This window comes from Moschus berezovskii, chromosome 24 (assembly GCF_049115385.1).
Source record: "Moschus berezovskii isolate FMDL1 chromosome 24, NW_MosBer_1.0, whole genome shotgun sequence".
NCBI classification, from domain to species: domain Eukaryota; kingdom Metazoa; phylum Chordata; class Mammalia; order Artiodactyla; family Moschidae; genus Moschus; species Moschus berezovskii.
Window position 1 is genome coordinate 59,138,525 of NC_142483.1, and position 14,706 is coordinate 59,153,230.

The window sequence follows — 14,706 nt, forward strand, 5'->3', positions numbered from 1 at the left end:
AAACATTAAAACCACAAGAAGATAACCCTACTTCCCCAACAGGACTTCCCTGGTGGCTCAGATGGTAAAGCTTCTGCCTACAATCTGGGTTCGATCACTGGGTTGGGAAGATATCCTGGAGAAGGAAATGGCGACCCACTCCAGTACTCTTGCCTGGAAAATCCCATGGATGGAGGAGCCTGGTAGGCTACAGTCCATGGGGTCAACAAGAGTCTGACATGACTGAGCGACTTCACTTTTTCACTTCTGAAAACACAAAAGACTTGTTTACATTCCTTTTCTATTATCTTCTCATGTGGTTTATCTTTGTTTATTGATTTGTAGAAATACTTTATATAACTTGGGTATTGATCCATGTTGTATTTACATATGTGTCTATATATGTTTTCTCCAAATCTGTCACTTCTCTTTGAACTTCATTCATGGTATTTTGTAATAGAGATTTATTTAAAGTTTGATATTGTCAATTTTATTGGCAAGGTCATGGGCATAGTCTTTTAAATTTTCCTTACTATCACTTAAATAAAATATCAAATTTACTAGCTTTGGTGGTTAATTTTGTGTCATCTTGACTGGACCCATTAAATGCCCAGATAGCCCAGATAGCTGGTTAAACACTGTTTCTGGGTGTGTCTGTGAGAGTGTTTTTGGAAGAGATTAGCAGTTGATGGTGATCTAAGTAAAGCAGAAAACCCTCCCCAATGTAAGTTGGCATCATCCAGTCAATTGTGAGCCTGAATAGCACAAAAATGTGGAATAAGTTTGAGTTAACTGGGCTGGCTGGCTTGCACTGCAACACTAATCTCTTACCCTTGATTTCAGACGTTCAGGCCCAGATTGAAGTCTACACCACCAGCTTTCTGACTCTCAAGTCTTTGAACTACATCAACAGCATTCTTAGACCTCTAGCTTGTAGATGGCCAATAGTGGGACTTCTCAGTGTCCATAATTGCATGGGCCAATATCTTATAATAAATCTCTCTCTCTTTATACATATATATATACATATATACACACACACACACAGACACACACAAAAAACAGAAAGTTATAATATATAAATCAAAATTTTAATATATATAATTTTATGTTACACATATATAATAGTTATATAAATATAATATACATGTAAATTATATGCATATATAAATATCTTTGAAGATTTATTAGGGAAGAGATTATTTGAAGAACAAATGAAAAGGTTTACATATACAAATTATTTACTTTGTAGAGAGACAACAATTTTTAACATATTGATAAAATTAACATATTTTGGTATAACTATTCTATATCAAGACTGTGCTGAATGTTGCAAGGTTTACATAGGGGCAAGGCATAATGTCATTAGAATTTAAGAGAGATTTGATCTCTCTGCTGTTGGTGGTGGGAGTGGTGTATTTGAAGGAGACCAAGGTCATGGGGTCGCAAAGAGTCGGACACGACTAAGCGACTGAACTGAACTGAACTGAAGGTTATAGAGGATCTAGTGGTATTTACCTGCCTGGAAAATCCCATGGGCGGAGGAGCCTGGAAGGCTGCAGTCCATGGGGTCGCTAAGAGTCGGACACACTGAGAGACTTCACTTTCACTTTTCACTTTCACTCATTGGAGAAGGAAATGGCAACCCACTCCAGTATTCTTGCCTGGAGAATCCCAGGGACGGGTGAGCCTGGTGGGCTGCCATCTATGGGGTCGCACAGAGTCGGACACGACTGAAGCGACTTAGCAGCAGTGGTATTTAAGATATTTTTTGATTTTTATGGAAGATTATCAGTTCAGTTCAGTTCAGTTGCTCAGTCGTGTCCGACTCTCCGCGACCCCATGAATCACAGCACGCCAGGCCAGTGGCCACAAATTTTTGACACTGTTCCCACCAAATGTGGATGGGACTGTGACTGCTCTGATAAGCAGAGATTGCTACTAGTGACATCCTGCCAGTTGTGGACCTTTCAGGGGACTGGCTTTGGTTTCTGAACATCCTGGGTCGCCATGACGACCTTGATGCAGAGCAAGAGTGGAGCCAAGGTGACCCCAGCCTTTCAGCTGCTCCTAAGGCACCAAGATAAGTGAAGCCATCTTGAAGCTTCTGGGTAAGCTTAGCAACCTTGAACAGCATCCAGCAACACTCCTGATCCCATGCGCCTGAATTTCTGACCCAGGAAATTGTGATGCATAGTAAACCAGCTTATGTTTTCAGTTACTGAGTTTTAGGGTGAGTTATCCGCTGGAGGAGGGCATGGCAACCCACTCCAGTATTCTTGCCTGGAGAATCCCCATAGACAGAGGAGCCTGGTTGGGCTAAAGTCCATGGGGTCACAATGAGTCAGACACGACTGAGCGACTTAGCATAGCACAGCACATGCAGCAAGAAACGATGGAACAAAAGCCAATATAAGAGTACCATCTAAAAAGAAAGTAAATTCTGCAGCTGTTTATAGTAACAGAGCACCATTCTTTCATACATATGTTTATTTATTTAAATTGAAGTATAGTTGCTTTACAATGTTTTGCTAGCTTCTGTTATACAGTAAAATGAATTGGCTACCTGTTTACACATATCTCCTCCATTTTGGATTTTTTTCCCATTTGGGTCACCACAGAGCATTGAATAGAGTTCCCTGTGCTATACGGTAGGCTCATGTTAGTGTTTTTAAAAACTTTTCATCTTTTTAATTGCTTATTTATTTTTGACTGCGCTGGGCCTTCGCTGCTGTGGGCAGGCTTACTCTGGTTGTGAAGAGTGTGGGCTTCTCAATGCGGTGGCTTCTCTTGTTGCAGAGCATTGGCTCCAGGATAAGCACAGGCTTAAGAACTTGCAGCATGTGGGCTTAGTAGTGCGGTGCACAGGCTTAGTTGCCCAGCAGCATGTAGGATCTTTCCAGACCAGGGATAGAACCGGTGGACCCTGCATTAGTATACTGATTCCTTACCAATGGACCACCAGGGTAGACTGTCATTAGTTATCTTTTTTAAACACAGTAGAGTATATATGTCAATCCCAATCTCTCAATTCATCTCAGCCCCTCACCTCACCTTGGTGTCCATATGTTTATTCTCTATGTCTGGGTCTCTGTTTCTGCCTTGCAAACAAGTTCATCTGTACCATTTTTCTAGATTCCACATATATGCATTAATATACAATATTCGTTTTTCTCTTTCTGACTTACTTCACTCTGTATGACAGACTCTAGGTCCATCTACATCTCTACAAGTGGCTCAATTTCTTTCCTTTTCATGACTGAGTAATATTCCATCACATATATGGACCACATCTTATTTATCCATTCCTTAGTTGATAGACATTTAGCTTGCTTCCATGACCTGGCTATTGTAAATAGTGCTGCAATGAACACTGGGGTGCATGTGTTTTTTTAACTTTTTGTTTTCTCGGTATATGTCAAGTATAATGCTGGGATTGCTGGGTCATAGGGTAGATTTATTCCTAGTTTTTTAAGGAATCACCATACTGCTCTCCAGGCTTCCCCAGTGGTAAAGAATCTATCTGCAATGCAGGAGCTGCAGGAGATGGGGGTTCAATCCCTGGGTTAGGAAGATGCCCTGGAGGAGGTCATGGCAAGTGACTGCAGTATTCTTGCCAGAAGAATCCCATGGACAGAGGAGCCTGGCAGCCTGGAAGTCCATGGGGTCACAAAGAGCCGGACATGATTGAAGCAACTTAGCATGCATGCCTACTGCTCTCATAGTGGCTGTTTTAATTCACATTCCCACCAACAGTACAAGAGGGTTCCTTTTCCACCCTCTCTAGCATTGTTTGTTGACTTTTTGATGGTGGCCATTCTGACCAGTTTTAGGTGATACTTCATTGTAGTTTTGATTTGCATTTCTCTAAGGAGATAAATCCTGGGTGTTCATTGGAAGGATTGATGCTAAAGCTGAAACTGCAATATTTTGGCCACCTCATGCGACGAGTTGACTCACTGGAAAAGACTTTGATGCTGGGAAAGGTTGGGGGCGGGAGGAGAAGGGGACGACGGAGAATGAGATGGCTGGATGGCATCACCGACTCTGTGGACATGAGTTTGAGTGAACTCCGGGAGTTGGTGATGGACAGGGAGGCCTGGCGTGCTGTGATTCATGGCGTCGCAGAGAGTCGGACATGACTGAGCGACTGAACTGAATAATTAGTGATGTTGAGCATCTTTTTATGTGCTTCTTGGCCAATAATATGTCTTCTTTGGAGAAGCATCTATTTAGATCTTCCACACATTTTTTGATTGGGTTTGCATGAGCTGTTTGTGTATTATGGAGATGAATCATTTTTTTGCAAGTATTTTCTCCTTCTGAGGGTTGTCCTTTTGTCTTGTTTATGGTTTCCTTTGCTGTGCAAAAGCTTTTAAGTTTCATTAAGTCTCATTTGTCTATTTTTATTCCATTATTCTAGGGGGTGGGTCAAAAAAGATCTTGCTGTGATTGGTTTTGTCCAAGAGTTTTATAGTGTCTGGTCTTACATTTAGGTCTTTAGTCCATTCTGAGTTCATTTTTGTGTAACTGAGAGAGACTGAGTGACTTGGCTAAAGACTCATAAGGGATTAGTGGAAGAACCTAGGAGACCTTTGGTTTCCTGACTCATTGGAGCCTTTTGTAATTACCTGTATAGCATCATCAGCCCTGAGCATGTGTATGGGGGTTGTGCACAGACCCACTGGGCCAAAAGATGACTTGGCTTTAAAATTGTATAACTCATTAGTTTTAAAACTATGTTACAATCTGATTTCTAGGACCAAACAATCATTTTAATCGCCAGTGTGTACAGTGGCGTGCTGGTAATTGTGTAACAACTGCTTCTTTGAAAAACAGAAGTGTCCTAAGTTGCAGCATTTGCTAACCGCTGTGGTATGGATGCACCCACTGTGGTCACATTCAGGCTCCCACTGTGATGTCACTGGGTGTGGATTTGGGAGCTGGGCAGAAAAGCATGGGGGCAAGATGGCCCAGCATACCTAGGAGGACACCACCTCAGGAAAAGTCAACCTAACCATGCCTGCCTTCATTTGAAAGGGACCCATTTGAAGTAATTATTCACAAAATACTCTTTATAAAATGAGTCACTGTATTGCTTGCTTCGTTGAAGGGCTGAAACTTTTAAGTACACCTAAATATGATTTGGGGATTTATATTTTAATTTACTTATAGTGTATAAATAATGAATCTTTGCCAAAAACATTGATAGCCCTTGTGGATAATACTCACCAAATATTTCTCTTGCCCCTACATCTCCCAGACTCCTTTGTTGCTGGGTCGGGCCCACGTGACAAGCTTAGATCAGTGGCTTATGAATGGAAGTGATGTGTGCCACCTGTGGACCAAGGTAGCACAGACTTGTGAGTTCTCCCTGCTTTGTTCTGCACAAAGGTCAGAGGTCCAGGTAGAAGCAGTGGCATAACATGATGAAAGGAGCCTAAATTCTTTTTTTTTTTTCCAATTTTATTTATTTATTTTTTTCAAGTTGAACAGACTAAATTTCTTTAAACAAACTTACTTATACTCCAGAGTCCTTTAAAAACTTAATAGCATTTATACATTGAAGGTATTTGATTTTCTTGTAACTAGCACTTCAAATGCAACAAGCATTTGAAGCAACAAGCATTTGACCCAACAAGTAAAACTTTCTACAGTTCATAACTTTTATAAATAAAATAAATTAAATGTACAGTGAATAAGTTCTCTGAAATATTTCAATATTTCTGCAGGTTTAGTAACATCGTAAAATACATTTCAACTAAAATTCACAAATCTAAAAACCTGTTAGGCATTTTTAGGTGTTTTAAGATGGAAATGAAGACCAATGTTACATCGTAATATGCCAATTACAAATAGTACTTCAAATAGCAAATACTACAGTTTGTCCCAAACTTTAAAAACTATTCATGAACTCAACACTGAACTATTGATGGCTATGAGAATTGTTTCCTAGCCTTTTTGAAAATTTCAACCCATTTACGTTTAAGGTAATTATCAATAAGTACGATCCCGTAGCCATTTTCTTTATTGCTTTGGGTTCAAGTTTATACACTCTTTCTGTGTATCCTGTCTATAGAAGATCCTTTAGCATTTGTTGGAGAGCTGGTTTGGTGATGCTGAATTCCCTCAGCTTTTGCTTGTCTGTAAAGCTTTTGATTTCTCCTTCATATTTGAATGAGATCCTTGCTGGGTATAGTAATCTGGGCTGTAGGGTATTTTCTTTCATCACTTTAAGTATGTCTTGCCACTCCCTTCTGGCCTGAAGAGTTTCTGTTGAAAGATCAGCTGTTATCCTTATGGGAATCCCCTTATGTGTTATTTGCTGCTTTTCCCTTGCTGCTTTTAATATTTGTTCTTTGTGTTTGATCTTTGTTAATTTGATTAATATGTGTCTTGGAGTATTTCGCCTTGGGTTTATCCTGTTGGGGACTCTCTGGGTTTCTTGGACTTGGGTGATTATTTCTTTCCCCATTTTAGGGAAGTTTTCAACTATTATCTCCTCAAGTATTCTCTCATGGTCTTTCTTTTTGTCTTCTTCTTCTGGGACTCCTATGATTCGAATGTTGGAGCATTTAACATTGTCCCAGAGGTCTCTAATATTGTCCTCATTTCTTTTAATTCGTTTTTCTTTTTTCCTCTCTGTTTCATTTATTTCTACAATTCTATCTTCTAGTTCACTTATCCTGTCTTCTGCCTCTGTTATTCTACTGTTTGTTCCCTCCAGAGTGTTTCTGATCTCATCTATTGCATTATTCATTGTATACTGACTCTTTTTTATTTCTTCAAAGTCCTTATTAAATCTTTCTTCCATCTTCTCAATCCTTTTCTCCAGGTTATTTATCTGTAACTCCATTTTGCTTTCAAGATTTTGAATCATTTTCACCATCAAAATTTGAAATTCTTTATCAGGTAAATTCCCTATATCTTCTTCTTTTGTTTGTGTTGGTGGGCAATTATCTTGTTCCTTTACTTGCTGGGTATTTCTCTGCCTCTTCATCTTGCTTATATTGCTTTGCTTGGGGTGGCCTTTCCCTCTTCTTGCAGTTTGTGGAGTTCTCTTTATTACGTAGTTTCTTCGCTGTGTGTGGGGTTGGACGGGTGACTTGTCCGGGTTCCCTGGTTAGGGAAGCATGTGTCGGTGTTCTGGTGGGTGGAGCTGGATTTCTTCTCTCTCCTTTAGAAGACAATGGGCTGCTTTTCTGGGAGCCTGATGTCCTCTGCCAGTATTCAGAAGTTGTTTTGTGGACTTTACTCCGCGTTCAAATGTTCTTTTGATGAATTTGTGGGGGAGAAAGTGGTCTTGCCATCTTATCCCTCCGCCATCTTGTTCCTTCCTCCCCAGAACACTGGATTCTTATATTCCACTTGGTCGTGGAGTATCTCTTCCCAGCTGCTCCAGCAAGGTGCAGCCGCTGTACCTTACCTTGGGCGAGGGGTATCTCCTCAAGGCCGCGCCTCCTGCTTTGAATGTAGATCAGCTCCTCTCGGCCCTCTGGTGCCCAAGCAGCCACCGCCTCCTGAACGTGGTACAGCTCCTCTCGGCCACCGCCCTAACCCTGGGCGCGGGGTAGCTCATCTCAGCCACGATTCTGCACGTGGTCGGTTGCGCCGGAGCCGGGCGTCTCCCGCGTCTGCGCCGCCGGAGCCAGGCGTCTCCCGCGTCTGCGCTGCCGGAGCCGGGCGTCTCCCCGAAAGGAGCCTAAATTCTTGAGTCATTAAATGGAAGATGACTTTGCAAGAATGAGAAATAATTTGATCTGTGTTGAAAGCCACTGAAATTCAGGGTTTGCCCCTACACCACAGTAAGGATTATCTTGACGAAGTTAAAAATAAAAGCAACTTGAGAGCCAACTTCCTTTTCCAGATAGTTTTCGTATATCTCAAATGGTGGAAATAAGAAAAAGACATGACTTAGAAGCAGAAGAATGAAAATGAGATAAAAATGAGACTCCAGGTTTTGATAAACCAGTAACTGTTTCTGATGCTTTTTAATATGAGAATAAAACTCATAGAGTATTAGGTTGCCTTATAAATATATAGCATTGATTTTTTTATCTGGAGGTCTAACAAGTTCATAATAATGCATGTCTCTTTTAGAGCAATCAAATCATTTTCATGAACCATATGAATTCGTTCCTTCATTTATTTATTCATTAAACAATTATTTTTTTGAATGTTGGTGGTATTCTGGTGTGAGATGCTGGGAACATTATGGTGAGAATAAAACAGCATAGACTCTGCCTCCATGGAAGTTGGAATCTAGGGGGTTGCACAGCTGTTAATCCAATAACCTAACAGGGCCGAGGGTTATGAAGGAAAAGCATGGTATACTGTGAAAATGCAACTGAGGCATTTCTTTGATGAGTTTGTGGTTGAAGTGGTAATGCAAATGACATTCCCTTTCCTGAGGAAGAGACATCTGAATGAAAATCTGAAGGATCAGCAAGACTTAAATAGAGGAGTATGTGGGAGACAGTATTAGTTTCTTCTTGCTGCTGAAACAAATCACCACAAACAGTGGCATAAATGAACACTGTTCGTTATCTTACAGCTCTGGGGTTCATAAGCCTAAAATGGGACAGCAAGGTTTCATTCCTGCTGGAGGCTCTGGGACAGAACCTGTTTAAGGGAAGGGTGGCATCTTCCAGATTCTAGATCCCACCACAGGCCCTGGCTCCTGGACTTCTCCAGGCAGTGGCATTAGTGACATTGCTCTGAGCTCTGCTTCTGTGGTCAGCGCTCTTTCCCTCCGACTCGGAACCCCCTGTGTTCCTGTTACAAAGACTCTTGTGATCACGTTGGAGCACCCAGATAATCCAGATACGCTTCCTGTCTCAGCATCTTAGTCACACTTATAAAGTTCCTTTGTCATCTCAAGTAACGTACTGACAGGCTTTGGGGATTACGACATGGACATCTTTGGGGGTCACCACTTTGTCTACCAGGGAGTGTGAGACCGAGAGAGCAGAATTTATGGAAACCCAGACATAGAGGGAGCTTGTCTCATGGCAGAAACAGAATGAAGTGCTGTGACCAGAGTGTCACAGCTGGGGGGCAGGGACCTGCTTTGAGACTGGACTGGGGACACAGGCCACACTGGGCCCTGCAGACACCTGTCTCCTTAGCCAGCTCAGGATGCTTATAGACTGGGTGGCTTGAACCACAGATGTTTATTTCTCAGAGTCCTGGAGGCTGCGGAGGCAAGGTCAAGGTGTCAGCCAGTCTGGCTCCTGGGAGGCCTCTCCCTGGCTTTCAGATGATCATCTCCTTGCTGTGTCCTCACGTGGTGAGGCAGAACAAGACGAGTTATCTGGTCTCTTCCTATAGGACCTCATGTCTCACCCAAACCTAATCACCTCCAAACACCATCACCCCCACAGATTAGGGCTTCAACATATGAATCTGCGGGTGGGGGAGCAGCATCTCTTCACAGCATCTGTAAACTACTTCACAGGTATGGGTCTATGATTATCCTGGAACTTTTGGAAACATCTCTATTTGCCAAGAAGAGATCACCTAAATGAACTTCCAAGGTTGTTTCTAGCCCTTAAGTACTGTGGAATTCAAATGTTCCAACTGAAATTCTTAATTTAATCTAGTAAAATGGAGATAATATTAGTGTCTGCAACACAGAGTTGATACAAAGAAAGAAAAAACTTATGTAAAGTATTTATAACAATTTGGAGCACATAAGAAGCAATATGTAAATATTAGCAGTTATTCTCTAACTATGAAAATAAAATCTTATGGATCTGTAAGGATTTATACTATAGTAACTTGTTTCTGGGGGAGTTTTAAAAAATTGTTATTGGAGGATGGTTGCTTTACACCATTGTGTTACTATCTGCTGAACAGCAAAGTGAGTCAGCTGTATGTACACATATGTCCCCTTTTCTGGATTTCCTTCCCTTTCAGGTCACCACAGAGCATTGAGCAGAGTTCCCTGAGCTGTGCACTAGTTTCTCATCATGGGAGTTTAGTCACTCAGTCATGTCCAACTCTTGCGACCCCATGGACTTTAGCCTACCAGGCTCTGTCCATAGGATTCTCCAGGCAAGAACACTGGAGTGGTTGTCATTTCCTTCTCCGGGGGTCTTCCTGACCCAGGGACTGAACTCTGGTCTCCTGCACTGCAGGGAGACTCTTTGCTGACTGACCTACCAGGGAAGCTCCGTGCTACAGTTGGTTCTCATTAGTTACCTGTTTATACATAATAGTGTGTATGTGTCAATCCCTATTTCCCAGTTCTTTCCCACCCCATCTTCCCCCTTGGTGTCCATATGTTTGTTCTCTATTTCTGCTTTGCAATTAAGATACTCCATAACATTTTCCTATATCCCACATACATGTGTAAATATACAGTATTGGTTTTTCTCTTTCTAATTTACTGCACTCTGTGGGATTTTTACATGAAAGATGAGTTTGAGCTGGAGTGGGTGGGGGATGAGGAAGTACCAGAAGCAACAAAAAAGCAAACAAAGTGGCTATCTAACCATGTCCCTGGTGAATCCAGTTCAAAGGGACAAGACAGACTGAGTACATCACACAACAAATGAAGCACAATTTGAAAATCTCTGGGAATTCTGAGACGTCTTAGGCTTCCCTTGATGAAGTTGAAAATTGTGGTGAGCAGAATGCTGGACTCATGGTGTATTGTCAAAGGACAGGGGCCACTTATCCAAGCTAGACATCTATTGCTGTCACACCGATGTGACAGAGAGTGGCACTCAAGCACGGACACGGGCCATTTGAGTCAAGATAGACACTCCTCTGGGCTGCACTGTTCTCTCAGTTGAAATCTGCTCAGACACAGAGACATTGTGTGAAGTTACTTCAGGATGACAACTTTTCTCTACAGCTCATAAGAAGCACCGTACTACTGACGAGTAAGTGGGGCTTGTTGTTGTCTGGTTGCTAAGTCAGGTCTGACTCTTGGCGACCTCATGGACTGCAGCACACCGGGCTTCCCAGTCCTTCACTGTCTCCTGGAATTCGTTCAAACTCATGTCCATTGAGTCAGTGATGCCACCCAACCATCTCATCCTCTGTTGCCCCCTTCTCTTCCTGCCCTCAGTCTTTCCCACCATCAGGTGTCTAACGCTGATTGAATTTACACTGCTCTGGGTTGAGTTTCCCCAGAATAGACACTGGAACAAGGATTTGGGTGTAAGTAGCCTCTCTGGGAAGAGAGTCCAGGAAGTGAAGTGAGGCAGGGAGAGAATTCAGCCAGTATAGAAGGAGGTAGAGAGCAGACTTCTGCTGGGGGGACTGGGCCCAGCACCCCCCAGAGCTCTTGGATGGCACAGAACCTCCCCAGGACTGTCCTCTCCCAGAGGGAGAAGGATCCAGGGAACTAGAAGGAACGGACATTCTAGTTCCATCCATTGTTGCCCGAGGGTGTTTGAGGAAGGGAAGGCCAACATTTGAAGGGGGGGCGAATCTTCTCTTCTAGTCAGAGAAAAGCCTCCTGCTTTGAGGAAGAAGCTGTAAGCACCCACTGGACAGAAAGTACCCAGAGAATATGGCCGCTGCTGTGTGGATCTCAAACTTAACTCTCTCAGCATCTATGAAATACACTGAAACACACATAACATGACTCAGACCTCTCTCACCTACCCAAAGGTTACAGTGGTAACACTTTTCTCCTCTCTCCTCTGAGTCATCAGAGCTTCCCGCTGAATTTGATGTTTTTTCATCATTATAAAAACATGCCCTGCCATTTTCCCATCATGACTCCACTTCTCCCTCTAGTTGATTCCTGATTCTGCTCTGTCCATTTATAGAAAGCTCATTGAAAAAACAATTGTACTCTATGTCTATAATTATTTTCCTTTACTTCTGGAATCAAGTAGAAACATGTTTGCTCCAATCAAATCAGTTCAGTTCAGTCGCTTAGTCGTGTCCGACTCTTTGCGACCCCACGAATCACAGCACGCCAGGCCTCCCTGTCCATCACCAACTCCCAGAGTTCACTCAAACTCATGTCCATCGACTCGGTGATGCCATCCAGCCATCTCATTCTCTGTCGTCCCCGTCTCCTCCCACCCCCAATCCCTCCCAGCATCAGACTCTTCTCCAGTGAGTCAACTCGTCGCATGAGGTGGCCAAAGTATTGGAGTTTCAGCTTTAGCATCAGTTCTTCCAATGAACACCCAGGATTGATCTCCTTTAGAATGGACTGGTTGGATCTTCTTGCAATCCAAGGGACTCTCAAGAGTCTTCTCCAGCACCACAGTTCAAAAGCATCAATTCTTCGGCGATCAGCCCTCTTCACAGTCCAACTCTCACATCCATACATGACCACGGGAAAAACCATAGCCTTGACTAGATGGACCTTTGTTGGCAAAGTAATGTCTCTGCTTTTTAATATGCTATCTAGGTTGGTCATAACTTTCCTTCCAAGGAGCAAACGTCTTTTAATTTTCTGGCTGCAATCAGTATCTGCAGTGATTTTGGAGCCCCCAAAAATAAAGTCTGACACTGTTTCTACTGTTTGTCCATCTATTTCCCCATGAAGTGATGGGACCAGACGCCATGATCTTCGTTTTCTGAATGTTGAGCTTTAAGCCAACCTTTTCACTCTCCTCTTTCACTTTCATCAAGAGGCCTTTGAGTTCCTCTTCACTTTCTGCCATAAGGGTGGTGCCATCTGCATATCTGAGGTTATTGATATTTCTCCCGGCAATCTTGATTCCAGCTTGTGCTTCTTCCAGCCCAGTGTTCCTCATGATGTACTCTGCATAGAAGTTAAATAAGCAGGGTGACAATATACAACCTTGACGTACTCCTTTTCCTATTTGGAACCAGTCTGTTGTTCCATGTCCAGTTCTAACTGTTGCTTCCTGACCTGCATCCAGGTTTCTCAAGAGGCAGGTCAGGTGGTCTGGTATTCCCATCTCTTTCAGGATTTTCCACAGTTTATTGTGATCCACACAGTCAAAGGCTTTGGCATAGTCAATGAAGCAGAAATAGATGTTTTTCTGGAACTCTCTCGCTTTCTCCATGATCCAGCAGATGTTGGCAATTTGATCTCTGGTTCCTCTGCCTTTTCTAAAACCAGCTTGAACATCTGGGAGTTCACTGTTCACATATTGCTGAAGCCTGGCTTGGAGAATTTTGAGCATGACTTTACCAGCGTGGGAGATGAGTGCATAGTGTGATATTTTGAGCATTCTTTGGCATTGCCTTTCTTTGGGATTGGAATGAAGACTGACCTTTTCCAGTCCTGTGGCCATTGCTGAGTTTTCCAAATTTGCTGACATATTGAGTGCAGCACTTTCACAGCATCATCTTTCAGGATTTGAAACAGCTCAATTGGAATTCCATCACCCTCACTAGCTTTGTTCATAGTGATGCTCTCTAAGGCCCACTTGCCTTCACTTTCCAAGATATCTGGTTCCAGGTGAGTGACCTGGCAGCGCAGACGCGAGAGACGGTGCAACCGACCACGCACAGAAGCACGGCCGAGAGGAGCTACCCCATGCCCAAGGTCAGGGCGGTGGCCGAGAGGAGCTGTCCCATGTCCAAGAGGCGGTGGCTGTGTGGGCACATGAGGGCCGAGAAGAGCTACTCCATATTCAAGGTCAGGAGGGGCGGCCTTGAGGAGATACCCCTCGTCCAAGGTAAGGTACAGCGGCTGCACTTTGCTGGAGCGGCTGTGAAGAGATTTTCCACGACCAAGGTAAGTGAAACCCAAATAAGAGGTAGGTATTAGAGGGCAGACACACTGAAATCATACTCACAAAAAACTAGTTGATCATATGGACCACAGCTCTGTCTAACTCAATGAAATTAAGCCATGCTGTGTGGGGCCACCCAAGATGGACAGGTCATGGTGAAGAGGTCTGACAGAATGTGGTCCACTGGAGAAGGGAATGGCAAACCACTTCAGTATACTTGCCTTGAGAACCCCATGAACAGTATCAAAAGGCAAAATGAGAGGATACTGAATGAGGAATTCCCAAGGTCGGTAGGTGCCCAGTATGCTACTGGAGATCAGTGGAGAAATAACTCCAGAAAGAATGAAGGGAGGGAGCCAAAGTGAAACAAATACCCAGTTGTGGATGTGACTGGTGATAGAAGCATGATCTGATGCTGTAAAGAGCAATATTGCATAGGAACCTGGAATGTTAGGTCCATGAATCAAGGCAAATTGGAAGTGGTCAAACAGGAGATGGCAAGAGTGAACATAGACATTCTAGGAATCGGTGAACTAAAATGGACTGGAATGGGTGAATTTAACTCAGATGACCATTATATCTACTACTGTGGGCAGGAATCCCTTAAATAAATTGAGTAGCCATCATGGTCAACAAAAGAGTCCAAAATGCAGTACTTGGATGCAATCTTAAAAACGACAGAATGATTTCTGTTCGTTTCTAAGGCAAACCATTTAATATTACAGTAATCCAAGCCTATGCCCCAACCAGTAATGCTGAAGAAACTGAAGTTGAACGGTTCTATGAAGACCTACAAGACCTTTTAGAACTAACACCCAAAAAAGATGTCCTTTTCATTATAGGGGACTGGAATGCAAAAGTAGGAAGTCAAGAAACACCTGGAGTAACAGGCAAATTTGGCCTTGGAGCACGGAATGAAGCAGGGCAAAGGCTAATAGAGTTTTCCCAAGAGAACGCACTGGTCATAGCAAACACCCTCTTTCAACAACACAAGAAAAGACTCTACACATGGACATCACCAGATGGTCAACACCGAAATCAGATT